Source organism: Triticum urartu, chromosome 6 (genome assembly GCF_003073215.2).
Source record: "Triticum urartu cultivar G1812 chromosome 6, Tu2.1, whole genome shotgun sequence".
NCBI classification, from domain to species: Eukaryota; Viridiplantae; Streptophyta; class Magnoliopsida; order Poales; family Poaceae; genus Triticum; species Triticum urartu.
Window position 1 is genome coordinate 16,598,752 of NC_053027.1, and position 15,646 is coordinate 16,614,397.

Genomic DNA, 15,646 nt, shown 5'->3' on the forward strand with positions numbered 1-15,646 from the left:
GGGTCTTGAGCTTGAGCTGATGAAGATGGGCCGCGCTGGGCCCCCACTCGAGCCACACCGCAGGCCGCAGGCAGGCAAGTCTGGGGACCCCCGTTCCCAGAACGTCGACAGTAGCCCCCGGGCCCAAGGCGCGCCCGGGCTTGGCCTAGCAGGGAAGCGAAGGGGCATGCGTGAAGCGCCGCGGGCCCTAACAGCCTGCGGCCTTGGGCGCCGCGTGGCGATTGATTGGACGTGGGCGTCTACGCTTCCCACGACGCTTCGGCAACTGTCCATTTGACAAAAGAGGTGCCCGGGCCAGACTTACTTTCTTTTTTCTCGTTCGCCTGACCCCAATCCCCTTTCTTGCTCTCCTCCTTCTTGCTTCCGAAATCCTCTAGATCTGTCTCAATCCTTCTCGTCCGGCATGCCATGGCGCCTCACAAGTCCCCGACCGAGGCCTGGTACTCGCCGGCCCTGGATTCCCTGAACTTGCCAGAGAAGAACCTTGCCCTCACGCACCTGATGATGGTGGCGCAGGGCAGCAAGGGGGCGGCTGTGCTCAAGGCCGGCTTCGACCAGCCTGAAAGCAGGGGGAGCACCTTCTATCCGCTTTTTGTGAGTGCCATCATCGCCGGTCTGGTGCCTCCTTTCCCTGAGTTCTTCTTTGCTGTTCTCCGCCAGTATAACTTGCAGGCTCTGCATCTCCACCCCAACTCTGTTCTCCTCCTGGCGATTTTTGCTTACTACTGTGAGGCTCATGTCAGGGTAAAGCCCTCGGTGGCTTTGTTGCGCCACTATTTTTCCCTCCGGGTTTCTGGTGGCCACGTCTCCACATGTGCGAGCTTCATCGCATACTCCAATTCCAATGCTATCTCGAAGCTTGGGAAGAGAATCGAAGGCTTTCGGAGCAAGTGGGCCATGGTGGACGTCGGGCGCCTCCACCCCCGTCTGGTGCTGCCTACGGGGCAGCCCAAGGCTGTCGACGCGTGGTCCCATGCGGAGCTCGTCGACCCCCGTGCGAGGGCGGTGCTGAAGAGGATGAACGCGGACCTGAGGCCGAGCAACTTGGGGATGGCAAAACTGACTGGAGCCACACTCTTGAGGGAGTTCTTGGAGCACCGGGTGGCTCCACTCCAGGAGCACTCGCTCCCATTGTGGAGGCTTGGGGAAGCGGACGCCGCCTTGCGCCTAAGCTCTGATACCCTGACCGATGAGAATCTTGTCGCGGCCCTCCATTCCTTGGTTGGGGGAGACGTGGCGAAGCCGGTGGGCGCCCCCGTCCCCCTATTCCTTCGTGACGACTGGGAGCAGGTGGTGAACGCCATGCCCACCTTTAATGGCGATGGGCTGCTGCCCGCGGAAGCTCCCGAGGGTCTTGCAGCGCTGGCGATGGTGAACGTGTCCTCCGGCAGCTCCAGCGGGAGTGAGGAGGAAGAAGAGGCGGAGGAAGAAGAGTCTGACTTTGAGGCGACTGGCGAGGAGTCGGGGGAGTCCTTCCCTTGGCTCAGGTCTCGGGCCCTCCGCTCCATGCCAGATGATGACGATGCCGGCGCCAGGTGAGGAGGGGAGGACTCTCCCTTGGTCACAAGGAAGGGAAGGTCGGGGCTGGTTCCCCCAGGGTCCGCTCTGATCCCTGGGCGGTCTGAGGCCAGCCCCAGCCCTCCCGACGTGGCTTCTGCTTCCGGGCCTCCTGAGGCTGATCCCAGCTACAGGCTCTCGGGCTTCAAGTTCGTCCGGAGGTTGCTTGGGTCCGCGAGCGACGACCAGTAAGTGCTTGATTCCTGCTTTGCTTGGTTTCTGCCGCCGAGGCTTGATGTCCATATTCTTTTGTCAGACTGGCGCCTGCGGCGAAGAGGTTGAAAGGGGCTTCTGTGGCCCCGCTTGGGGCGAGTCCACCTGCCGAGATGGCGCCATCATCCACTGAGGGGAAAGACGACGCGGCTCGCGCTTCCCCTGCCCGGTCGTCCTCGCGAGGCCGACTAGGACGCTTCGGCGAGGAGTCAGCCCCCATGGCCCCGCTGACCCTGGAGTCAACTGTGCTCGATGCTGCAGCAGGGGCAGCCAAGGCCCAGGGGGTTCCTTCCTGCCAAACCATGATCACGCTGCCGTCTTCTTCGCCCGCTCCGCTGGTTCCCACTTCTTCTGTTTCCTCTGCCGCCGTCCTGGACCAGGTCGCCAGCGAGCTGAGCCAGTTGTGGGAGGATCTTCTGAGCGTGGAGCCTCGCCTAGTGGCCGGGCGCCTGGAGCTAGCTTCTGGCTGGGCCTGTTCCACTGCCTCCGTCCAAGCAGCGCTGAGCCACGCCGTGGCGGCCTCCGATGGGGAGAAGCAGGCCGCCAACCAAGCCAAGGCCGCTCGTGACTCTGCCCTGGGCGACGTTGCGGCTGCCAAGGCTCGCTGCAAGGAGTTGGAGGTCGAGCAGCAAGGCCTGCGCGACGAGCTCGCCTAGGAGGTACACGGCCGCCAAGATAAAGAGAAGGAGATGAAGGCTCGGGAGGCTGCCGTCAAGGACCGAAACGTCGAGCTTGATGACCACCACGGCCGATTGGAGACGCTGAAGCGGTCGCTGTAGGCGGAGACGACTGAGCTAGACGCTACGGCGAAGGTCCTGGCGGAGGATCAGGTGGCCTTTGCGAAGATGGAGAAGAGGGCTCGTGCCCGGCTGAAGACGCTTTACGAGAGCGGCTTGGAGGAGCCGTTGGCCAGTGCGGAGACGGCCCCGCCAAGCTGCTTCCCTTCCTGGTCCGTGCGCTTGAAGATGTCGTAGATGGCCTTGGCCCCACGGCCGAGGCCGAGGCGCGCGCCCTGTCTTCGGCGGCGCTGACGCGTGTCCTCAGCCACGTCTACCTGCGCGACCCCAACGTCGACCTCGACAGCCTGCTGGAGCCCGTGAGCGGCCGTGAAAGGCTGAGCCGAAGCTTTGCTGGGGAGGTTCTGCGGGTTTAGAATCTTGCCCGGGCGCGGTGCCGCCAGCTCCGCGGCCCAGGAGGCGGCGCCGCTGGAGAGTGATCCCTTCGTGGCTTCTGTCCTGCTTTTATTCCTGCAACATGCACCATGCCTCGCGGAGGCGTTTAAACTTGTGTTTGGCATCGTGAAACAACCTATGGCTTGTAATATATGCTTCGAATTTCCTGGAATTTATATTTTTCTCCCCTACTTGCTCACGCTCTACGTCGGCAGGGCCCGGCCCTGCGCGTACCTCACCCAGCGTTAGCCCCGACCGGAAACCAGGACAGGACTAAGGAGTGAGGGGCTACGTGGCAAGTTAGGCTCCTGAGATGCGATGCTCAGGAGTCCCCCTTGACGCACAAGCAACAAGTAGGAAAGGGGGAACGAGGAGTGGATTGATCATTCTACGTCGGCAAGGCCCGGCCCCGCGCATACCTCACCTAGCATTAGCCCCGACCGGAAACTAGGACGGGACTAAGGAGTGAGGGGCTATGGGGTAAGTTAGGCTTCTGAGTCGCGATGCCTAGGAGTCCCCCTTGACGTTCAAACGGGTTTCCATACCTTGGCTCCGCTCGGGGAGGGGCGCGTGATGACTAGGTCCGAGGGACCTGGCTGGGTGGCGTGCGCTTGGGCAAGACCCGGTCGTAGCCCCCGTGTCCAGCCCCCTCTCGCGGCGCTCCCGAGGGGAGGCGTTGCGATGGTGCCGGACACTGAGCTCTGGGCTCCCTGAGGTTGGTACGGCCGTAGGCCGCCCTCAGTTGTTTATCACCAGTGCGGAGCATAGCGCTTTCGTATGTGTACGGGCATAGCTGCTCTTCGGTAGTGTCGTCAGCCAGCGCGGAGCATGGTGCTTCCACTGGTACGTGGGAGGGGGCTCCCCTCCGAGAGGAGCCCCCGGGGCGTGTACAGCCCTGCCCTGACACGTGGCCGGCACGGTAGGGCTAGGAGAGGTGTATCTGGGCACTCGTGAGCCAGCGCGGGACTCACGAGGCCCTACCTCAAGGCGGGTTGTGCCTGGCTCTGGGCCTTTATCAATGGTGTGTTCCTGCAGGGTGGTTAGAATGCAAATTCTCTATGTCCTCAAGTCCCGGCCCTCGAGCTAGCCCAGCCGCCGCTGGTATGACAGGTCACGATGCCGTGGGTCAAGGCCAGGGGGTGAGGGCTAGAGAGCCAGTAGGATCCCATGAGTCGCGATGCTCAGGTACCCCCCTTTTAACGTGCAAGCGCTTTGCATGAAAGCGGAGAAGTCTGTGATAAGCAGCACGTGACAATTAAGCGCGAAAGAGCAAATTCATTTTAAGTAGACGCAGGAAAAGCAAATGCCGCTGGGCCAGGCCCAAGCAGCTCAGGGATGGTGCAGCCCGAGGGGCGCCCCCAACAAGGTAAGCAAAGAGCATAAGCAAAACGGATACATGCCGTAGGGACGGACCCACGCGACCTGGGAATAATGCGGTCCTATGGGCGCTCCCAGCTAAAAACGGAACTTAAAAAATGTCACCTCGTGTCGTTTGAAGATGGGCTGATGTTGAAGAAGCGGGCGATGCGCGATGAAGACGTCGATCCTTACGCGCCCCTAGGCCCAGGAGCCTCGGGAGGCTCCGGGGGCACTGGTGGGTTTCCGAGGGCCTTTTCCATTTCCGCCAGGACCGCACCATGCCTGACCTCCTGAGCCTCCAGAATGCTCCTCAGCAGGCGCTGATGAGCGGCGGCCGCGTTCGGCAGGCCGAAAGGCATGCGAACGTAGCTGTGAGGTGGACCCTCGCAGCACCCCGCGCGTGAAGGCCAGAGGCGCTCCTGAGACGTGGCTCGGTTGAGCCCTGACACGTCGATGCAGACGCGCAGCCCACCATCCTCGCCTGGATGTGGGGCTATGGTGGGCAAGCGGCGGCTGCCGCGCATGACTCTCGACTCCTGTAGCTCCTGGGTGTTTCTTGCGATGAACTCCTGAGGGTTTGGTCTTCCTTGCCTTGTATCTTCTTGAGGGAAACGTACCTGGAAGAGCCCCTCAGAGTGGTGCCCGAGCGCCTCCCTCGCGACCTTGGAAAAGTCGGTGGCTCTCCAAGAAAGAGCCCCCGAGCCCTGCCTGAGGAGGGCGCCGGGCGCGCCTTCCTATGCGAGAGAGGGTGGCGCTCCCTGATTGGGCGCAGATCCTAACGCAACACCTCCGGAGGCGCCTGCCTCCTTATGGCTTGGGTCAGGCGAAACCTTCTTCTTCTTAACGGTCGCCTCCGGAAGCCTTCCATTCCTGTGGTCTGGGTCTTCGATTGCTGCGGCTTGGAACGCGTGCTCAAGTGAACACACTGCGTCCCTTTCTTCACAGGGTACGGTGATGACTCCACCGCTTCCTGGTATCTTGAGGACATTGTATCCATGGTGAGCCACCGCCATGAACTTGGCAATGGCTGGGTACCCAAGAATGGCGTTGTATGGCAGACGGATGTGGGAGACGTTGAAGTTGATGAGCTCCGTGAGGTAGTTGTTGCGCTGTCCAAAGGTGACTGGAAGGCGAACCTGCCCTATGGGAACAATGGAACCATCGGTGACTCCTGAGAAGGGCTTGGTCGGCTGAAGCTGATCGTACGACACTTGGAGATTGTCGAACATCTCGACGGACAGGACGTTGAGTCTTGCTCCGCCATCAATGAGGGTCCCGGTGACCTGTACGTTGCTGATGACTAGGGAGCAAAGCATTGGGAGGACTCCGGCCGTTGCCGCGCACTTGAGCAGATCCGCTGAGCTGAATGTGATAGCGCATGCAGACCACCTGAGAGGGCGCGTGGCCTCAAGCTTGGGGAGGACTGCATTCATCTTGCGAGCAAACTGCTTGAAGATGCATTGTGAGGCTGGGGCCTGCGCTCCACCCAAGATGCAAGCGACTGCGCACGGCTCCTGGAAGCCCCCAGCTCCCTCGTCTTGATGTTGGTCTTCGTTCCTCCTCGGCGGTGGCGGGAAAGGAGGAAGGCCTGTGTTGCCGTGCGGGCGATCCTCACGAGGTTGACCTCTCCAGCCTCCCTCGCGAGGCTAGTCCTTCTAGTGATCCTCGCGAGATCGGTCACACCACCCTTGGCAAGGGCCACGGTCTTCCCATCATCCGCCACCTCTTCCTCCTCCTCGGCCATAGCCCCCGTCGTTGCGCTCGGGGCGACGGCCGACACGTCCATCTCTCATGGCCCTGAGCTCTTGACATTCATTGGTGTTGTGGGTGTGGAGGTCGTGGTACACGCAGTAGCGGCTGCCCTTGGATGACTCAGGATGATCTCTGCCTCGCTTGGTGTCTGGCTCCGCTGCAAGCACGGCAGCCCCCTTGCGTTTCACGTCCTTGGCCTTGGGCTTCTTCTCTTCTGGGTCGACTGCCGGGAGTTCGAGGAGGGAAAGGCGCCCTTCCTCGACCCTGGCGCACTTGGTCGGCAAGTTGAACAGCTTGAGGGATGTGCACAGGTCTTCATGGATTGCTAGCTCCTGCTTCATCTTGATGTCGCGCATGCCATCGGAGAAGGCCGAGATGATGGTTTCTTCAGTCACCTTGGGGATCTTGAGGCGCGCGTTGTTGAAGCACTGGATGTATTTCTGCAGGGTTTCCCCTTGCTGCTGCTTGATGCGGCGCAGATCGCTCACGGCCGGGGGCCGGTCGCGAGTGCCCTGGAAGTTGGTGATGAAGCGAGTGCGCATCTCTTCCCAGGAGGAGATTGTGCCAGGAGCCAGGTTCAGGAGCCAGGTGCGGGCCCCATCCTTGAGCGCCATGGGAAACTAGTTCGCCATGACCCTTTCGTCTCCGTTGGCGGCTTCGATGCACAGCTCGTAGAGTTGTAGGAACTCTGCGGGGTCCGCCATGCCATCGTAGCAAGGGGATAGGTCAGGCTTGAATTTTCCTAGCCATGCGACACCGCGTAACTCAGGGGTGAGGGAGCGGTAGCCTGCCGTGGCCACCGGTGCCTTTTGCTGGTGCTGGGCTTGTTCCTGGGGATTACTGCGTGCGGCCGCTTGGAGCAGCGCGGGGTCTTGGCGTGGAGGTGCAGGGACGCGATCTTGGCGCGCCGGCGCTGGGAGCGCGCGAGCACCTTCTTGGGGATGAGGGATCTCTTGGCAGCTCCTTTCTTGCTGCGTAGGCGCCGGACGCAGAGGGTCTCGCCCTAGGGCTGCACACCTTGGTGCCAGGGCGCCTTTTTGGGGAGGAGGTGGTGGAGGCGCCTCTTGATCCTCGCCTCCTGCGCGGAATGGAGGGCGAGGCAGCGAGAGGGACGGCAAGGGGGATCCCCCTGCGGCGCTGACGAGCTCGGTGATGCGGGCGAGCTAGTCATCGTAGAGGTCGTCGACGGGGCGGTAGTGCAAGAGTTCTCTTGCTAGGAGCAACGTGGCGTGCGTGTCTGTGGGGGCGTGACGGGCGTGGGACGACGAAGCGGCTGGGGTCAGCGACAGTGGCGCCGGGCGGCCCGCCCGCCCTACGTACCGAAGGATGCTGGGACGAGGCCTGCTGCTCGTTCCCCGCCGGGCCGGTGGCGGCGTTGGCGGCAGGCGACGGGGAACGACGAGGGCGTCCGCCGACGGGCGCCGTCTGGGCGACGCGGGTGGCGAGCAGCCCGGCGCTCGGCCGCGAGCCCGGCGAGCGTCAGCCATGGACACGACGGAAGATCACACACGAGCAGCGGAAGAAAGATTCTGGCGCACGCCTACCTGGCGCGCCAAATGTCGGATTTCGGGTTCCAGCAGACCCTTGAGGTTCGAACACTGGGGTGCATGTGGAGATCTCTCCCCTACCGATCTACGTCCGATCTCCTCGCGTGATCTAAGCTGGAAACAACAAACAACACAAGGGACACGAGGTTTATACTGGTTCGGGCCACCATTGTGGTGTAATACCCTACTCCAGTGTGAGGTGTGGTGGATTGCCTCAGGGGCTGCTGATGAACAGTACAAGGGAAGAACAGCCTCGCGAGATGTGTTCTTGAGCTGGTGCGATGAACTGCTTGCGCGAGTTCAGTCGCCTCTCTCTCTCTCTATCTCTCTTTTTCGGTCCCTTCTTGGGTGTCTCTCTCTCTCTCCCTCTGGGTGGGTAGCTCTATTTATAGAGGCCCTGGGCCTCTCCCCAAATAATGAGCGGGAAAGGCACCAACAATTGGCCATTTTGAAGGGGAATATCTAGTACAAGTTATCCTGACCGAAGGTGGTCTTCGGCTGCCAAAAGCACTGGTGATGACGCCGTCTTGGGCTCCACGGTGACCTCCATCCTGCCGCTCTACTCGTCTTGGTCTCGTTGCACCGGAATGGTAACCTTTGCCCGGTGCCTTGGCCTGTGCTTTCCCCCTTTGCACCAAAGGGGAAACAAGGACACTGCACAGGTCGGCGCCCGCCTGGCGCCCGCCTGGTCTCGATCATCATGGCTTGCGTCACGGGCTCCTCATGAGGTATCCCCGCCTCCTCGCGAGCCTGCCTGATGAGGCTGCCTCTGAGGAAGCTTCCTGTCGTCCACCCCGCGAGGCTTGGCCCCTCGCGAGGGTCTTGAGCTTGAGCTGATGAAGATGGGCCGCGTTGGGCCCCCACTCGAGTCATGTCGCAGGGAGGCAAGTCTGGGGACCCTCGTTCCCAGAACGCCGACAAGCAACTTTGTTGGAGGCGGCAAAGTGAATTTGCAGCGCATATTTGAGCTTGTCGCCCTTAGGAGAGGTGAGGACGACTCCGGCTCCCAAACCGGTGCGCATTTTTGAACCATCAAAATGCATCCGCCAATGGGTGAATCTGGCGTTGGCGGCAAGTACTGGGTCTCGGCCCAGTCGACGAGGAAGTCGGCCAGTGCTTGTGACTTGATGGCGGTGCGAGGCTAGTAGTAGATGGTGTAGGGGGCTAAATCTATGGCCCACTTGGCCAGTCGGCCCAAGGCATCTCGACTGCCAATAATCTCGGCAAGCAGAGCTGTGCAGACCACAGTGATTGGGTGCTCTTGGAAGTATGGCTTCAGCCTCTTGGCAGCAAAGTGCACGCCATAACACATCTTCTGATAGTGGGGATAGTTCTGCTTGGAAGCGGACAATACTTCGCTTAGGTAATACACCGGCCTCTGGATTGGTAGGGCTTTGCCTTCTTCTTTCGTTCCACCACTATGACTGTGCTAACCACCCAGCTGGTAGCGGCAATGTAGAGGAGCATGGGCTCCTTAGGAGTCGGGGCCGCCAAGACAGGCGGGGTGGTCAATATTTTCTAGAGCTGGAGAAAAGCTTCATCTGCCTTGTCATTCCACTAGAAAAAAGTGGTCTTCTTCATGAGCTGGTACAGGGGAAGAGCCTTCTCGCCCAACCGACTAATGAAATGGCTGATGGATGCCAAGCAGCCGGTAAATTTTTGAATGTCCAGCAGTCGGGTGGGCACTTCCATCCTTTCGATTGCCTTGATCTTCACAGGGTTGCACTCTATGCTGTGCTCTGAGACCAGAAAACCAAGAAGCTGGCCGGCTGGCACTCCAAAGACGCATTTCTCCGGTTGATCTTGATCTGAAATCGGTGCAAGTTCTCAAAAGTCTCCTTGAGATCTTCCAGTAGCGTCCCACACTTCTCTGTCTTCACCACCACATCGTCAACATAGACATGAGCGTTTCTGCCGAGTTGCTTGAGGAGACACTTCTGCATGTAACGCTGAAAAGTGGCGCCGACATTTCTCAAGCCGAACATCATGGTCAGGTAGCAGAAGGCTCCGAATGGCGTGATGAAGGCGGTCTTCAGCCTGTCAGCCGGGTCCAGCTTGATCTGGTGATACCCAGAGTATGCATCCAAAAAACTCAACGGCTCGCATCCAGCTATAGAGTCAATCACTTGGTCGATTCTTGGCAGAGCAAATGGGTCTTTGGGGCATTCTTTGTTGAGGTTGGTATAATCAATGCACATGCGCCACTGCTTGTTCTTCTTTAGCACTAGGACAGGGTTGGCTAACCACTTCGGAAAGAACAACCTCCATGATGAAGCCGGCTGCTAGAAGCCGGGCTATCTCTTCTCCAACAAATCTTATTTTCTCTTCTGACAAGCGGCACAACGGCTGCCGGACTGGCTTCGCATCAGATCGGACATGTAGCTTGTGCTCATCGAAATCCGTCGGAACACCTGGCATGTCTCTGGGGGACCATGCGAAGATGTCCCGATTCTCATGGAGGAAATCGACGAGCTCGCCTTCCTATTTACTTTCAAGGTTTGCACCTACGACAGCGTACCTCTCCGGGTGCTCCGGGTCCAAGGGTTTCTTCTTTGTTTCTTTGGCCGGCTTGAACGAGCCCTCGGCTTCCGACTCCTTGGGGTCGGGTGACATTTCCGGCTACTTGCCTGCCATTGCCACAACCCGGTCAAGGAGCCGTTTCTCCGCTGCGATCACGAGGGACTCGGCTAGCCGGCTGCTCTCTGCTGTGTAGGCGGATGACTTCTTGTAGTCCCCAGCTATGGTCAGGATTCCCTTGGAGCTCGGCATCTTCATCTTCAGGTAAGCATAGTGGGGGACCGCCATGAACTTGGCCAGGGCAGGCCGGCCAAGCAGTGCGTGATAAGGGCTCTCGAGGTCCACCACCTCAAACCAGACTAGCTCTCGGCGGAAATGAGTTTTGTCCCCGAAGAGGACATCTATCTGAGTCTTGCCGATCGGTGAGCAGGAAAGGCCGGGAACTATGACATGGAAAACAATCCGACCGGGCTGAAGGTGTCTCTGCTTGATTCCCAACTTCTCCATGGTATCTTTGTACATAATGTTGATGCTGCTGCCGCCGTCTATCAGAACTCGGGAGAAGCGAGCAGCTCGCCTCTCTGTGGCGAACGTGGCATCCAATACCAGAGCATAAGAGCCGGGACTGGGCATCACCTCCAGGTGGTCAGCTCTGCTCCAGCTGATGGGCTTCTCTGACCATTGCATGAATCCCGGGGTCTCTGACGCTACTGCGTTTACTTCTTGTTGCTGCTGCCGCCTGCTGCGCCTGTCGTGGGCCACGCTGGTGAACACGACGTAGGCTCCATGCTCTTCAGGATAATCATCTTGTATGGCCCCGACCGGCTGAGCCGCTGGCTGCTGTGGAGGAGGTGGTGGGCCGGCAGGCGGAGTGGGCTGGAGTCCGTCACCCTTGGCAATCCTGGTGAGCCAATGGCACTTCCGAGTGGTGTGATTGGATGGCTTCGCACCGCTGTGGTACTTGTAGGGTGCATCAAGAGTCTACTCGTACGAGAAGGCGGGCAGCCAGTTAGGCTTGCCGCCCTTCTGGCGTTCGGGAGGAGGCTGCCCTTCTGGCTATTGATCTTTGACTGTTGCCACCTGCCGGCTCATGGAAACCGGCTGCATGGCCTTGTGCTTGTTGTCAATTGTTTGTTGCCGCCGACTGGCGTCGCCAGTCGGGGTCCGAGGGGCTTGGGGGGCCACCTTGCTCGACACATTGTCTTGAATCTCCGCCTTCATGGAGGAGTCGGCCATGGTGTACTTGTCTGCTATGATTAGTAGTTCGTCAAGGGTCATCGGCTCGTCGCAGAGGAGCTTGTGCTTGAGGAGGGTGCCCTCTCGGCACCCGGCACTGAAGTACTCGATGGCCTGCACCTCGTGCACGCCCTTGCAAGGGTTGCACAGCTCGGCCCAGCGTGTGAGATAGTCGCGAGTCGACTCATTGGGGCCTTGGACGCACAGGGAGAGCTGGTGCGCTTGGACGGCTGCTTGTACGTGCTGGTGAAGTTGCGGATGAATGCTTTAGTAAAATCAACCCATCTGTTGACGCTGCGGGGCTTCAGGCTGTTCAGCCATGTCCGGGCCGTGCCCTGGAGCATGAGGGGAACGTACTTCACGACAACGCGCTAGTTTCCATTGGCAATGCTAACGGCTGTGGAGTAGTCAACCAGCCAGTCCTCCGGCTTCACGGAGCCGGTGTACTTAGACGTATCTCTTGGGAGAGTGAACCCTTTGGGAAGGGCTCATCTCGGATGCGGGGTCCAAAACATGGTGGACCCAGCTCATCTTCCTCTTCTAGCGCTAGGGATCAATTGAGGCGATCGATCCGATGGCGAGCATCGTTTTCTCAGATTCCTTCTCGGCGGCCAAGGCGGTCGCCGAGTGATGGGTGATCAACAGGTAGTGGGGAAATGCGCCTCTCCCTGCGGGGAGGAGGAGGCGGGCAGTCGTCTCGCCGTCGTACGGCTCTTGGGCGGCCGTCTTGGTCGCGCTCGATGGTGACATGAGTCCGGCTGCGGCTGGCAGCCGGCTCCTTGTCTCTTCTATCATGGACGCCACCAGTCGGCGTCCGGGATGTCGTGCCTTTGTCTCGGCGAGGTGGCGGGTCGTCGTTTCACTGGTTGGGCACTTCAGTGCGGCTCCCGGCATCATGCTGCTCAGCAGCCACGTCGAGGAGCTGCTGAACTCGTTCCGTCATGTGGCGACGCTCGTCGCCCTCGAGCTTGTCTAGCTCGTCTGCTGCTGCCTGGGCAGCTCGTATGTTCTCTGTAGGCATGGCGTAGACGGGACGATCTGTCCTGAACATGCTGGCGATGGTCGCGCCACGTTGCTGGACCAAGCCAACGCAGCTAGGCCCGCCAGGAGCCGGCATGCCACCGACAGCACGGTCCATCTCCCACAGGTAGGCCTCCGAAAGGCATCTCATGCTGGCCAGCCAGTTGGCGCTCTTGATGAGCTGGACGTGGCGTCCTTCCAGCGTCTCGGCATCGGCATCTTCCGGGATTGGCGTAGCCAAGTCTTGCATTGCTGTCTGCAACGGGTCCTGGCCACCTCCGCCAGAGTGCTCGCCGTGGCTGATCACGAGCACCTCCGTGATGGTGCTGCCGCCGTTGTCCGCACGAGGAAGCGGCTCATCGTAGATTACCACGTTGGGAGGGAACATGTCGAGCAAAGCCGTGTCAGAGTCGACCAACATCGGGTCGGTGGAGCCAACTGACTCCAAGTCAGCAGCAGGCTCGCTGGCGACGTGGAGCTGATCAAGGAGGCCCTCGAGGCGGCCTTTCGGGCCATTGGTGCCCGCATCAGACGCGGCCTCGTCGGAGAGACGAATCTCACCAACAAGATCAGCGAGGCAGCTCACTGCGCAGGCAATCTCCTTGCAGGCAATGTCCGCGCCGTGCACCGCGTCGGCGCAGACGCCGTCTGGTGTGCAGGGCTGGCTGCGCTCACCAGGAAGCAACAGGGTTCCCGTCCAGAACAGGTCTCCGGGAGACGGTGCACCTCGCCCCACGGTGGACGCCAAATGTCGGGGGTTGGGTGCGACATATGCCAAAGGATGGCTTATCATGGTGGGAGCGAGTAGAACATCGCCGGTGCCTGGAAGCAGGATGAGGCATAGGCACGAACGCCGGCATACTTTACCCAGGTTCGGGGCTCTCCTAGGAGATAACACCCCTATTCCTGCTCTGCGGGGTCTCCGCATGTTCACTAAGGCGCAAGTGGTACAATGGTGCTCCTTGAGCTGTTTGCTAGAGGTGGAAGAAGGCAGGCACGCTCTCTCCTCCTCTAGGTATGTGTCTAGTCCTAACAGGTTCAAACCCTTTGCATGGGTGCCTTGGGGGGTTTATATAGGCCTACCCCCAGGGGTACAATGGTAATCTAGCCGGGCGTAGGGCCCGTTCATCAGTCTCTCTGGACGCCGGCTTCTCCGCCGACTGCTGGGGCCCGCCGCCTGGTGGGCCCCGCCGGCTGGCCTGGTACGGAGCCGACAGGCCACCTCTGCCGCTTGCGGGTCTTGCCGGCAACGAATTACTGTATCCGTGTTTCTAGTGATGCGTGCTTGGTCAGGGAGGCGTGGCTACAGTCCCGCCGCCTGGTGGGAGATCACTGTAGCCGCTCTTCATCTTATCTGGTTAATGGTGCGTGGGGCCCCGAGGAAGGATCGGGCCAGCTGCTAGGAGCCGGCCTCCCTGGAGGCCGCCTACTAGGAGTCGGCCCGTCTCCAGGAGTCGGCCGTTCAGCTAGCCGGCCGCCAGAAGGCGGAGCTTCATCTTGACGTCCCGAGGGGCGCAGCCAGCCCCGATGTCTTGAAAGGTTCTGGGCCTCTGGTTAGGCTACCCTTGGCCCATTACTCTGACAACTCATATCATCAAGATCAATCAAGAAGGAAGTAGGGTATTACCTCCATCGAGATGGCCCAAACCTGGGTAAACATTGTGTCCCCCGCCTCCTATTACCATCCGCCTTAGACGCACAGTTCGGGACCCCCTACCCGAGATCCACAGGTTTTGACACCGACAGTGGGCAGCAAGGGAAAATCGGAATGAGGAAGCATCGCATCGATTGTCCAAGGAGTTGCGCCTGGCGCGGCACAAGGCGGAGGCGCAAGTCGATCTCAGGGGAGAGATGCTGAGGGATGTCAGCATCTGGCAGTGTCACATTGATTTCGAGCTAGGGCTAGTGGCAGAGATCATATTCATGGACTCGACTGCAGAGGAAACAACGTGCATGGTTGCGCAATGGCATGAGCAGCCGGTGCAACTGTTCAAATGAGTGGTAGGAGAGGCCAAATCCCAGGACCAGTTGCGGCGGCCCCGCTGGGCATGCATCGTAGGCAAGGTGAGCAGCCCTCCTTCCCAACCAGCGATGCAGTGACCTAGTCGGTTGCTGCTGCAGTGAACTTGCAACGCTATGTTGGTTTGTAACCTTGACAATCACTCCATTTATATGTATTGTTTTCCTGTAAAAAATACTTGGTCATTTGGAGAAAGACGGTAATTGATTTATCACTAGTTTTAGAATGCTTGGTCGTGACAATCAACCGAAGCGACAACCAGAAGTCTCCATCGCGTAAGTAGTTTACGGCGGTCGCACCAACAGACGGTCGGTCGGACCCGCGTCTCACCAAAGGGACATGCACCGGCTTGGTCTGACATGTACGACCAGTTACATCACTGAATTGTGCGACCACATTTGAGCAGTGTAGTACTCCCTCTATCTCAGTCTACAAGTCTTGCACGTGTACCTAGGTTGTTAAATTGACCAACTTAATAAGATGCATACATTATGAAAAATATATCCTTACAAACTTCAAATATTCTATTTTTAATGATATATTTTTTATGTTAAACAATTTATGTTCGACTAAACTCATCGGGAGTACTTGAAATTTATGTTCCACTTGACTCATGGGGAGCCGTTTTGGGCTCGAAACCAAAACTATCAATTAATCTTTACCTTGTTCCCATCACATTCGAAAGTACTAGTGCTACAATTAAGTGCAAGCCTGCTCACACCTACCAGTACGTACCAAAACTGAATGTGTTCCCACTATGCAGATTCTAGTACTAGTGCTAGTACTTAGGTTATAAAAAGGGGAGCTACCTAACCCAAAATTACTCTACCTTTGTAACATCCAAAATTTTCAATTTGGAATGTTATACATTAGATCATCATTGCATATCATATTTTATTGCATTTTTGCTTGATCCTAGAAATTCTACGCAACTCAAGGACCCACGGAGAGAGTTGGGAATTTCGTTATTTTCATATTTGAGTTTTTCTCGAATATTGAAAAGACGATCGTTTGATTTTAATTATTTTATCTTCGAATATTTCTTTTATAAAAATAAAAGAGAGAGGATAAAATGACTTCCTCAAAAATAAAGAAATATTGGAGATTTAATGTTAAAATCAAATAGGATTTTTATTCGGAGTTTTATTGCTATTTTATTTGAATTCGGAAACATATGCGTTTTTCAAAATTGCATTAGAGTCCCAAATAAAGGTTCACCTTGTCCGGTAGATTTTTAGAGGATGGGGAAATTT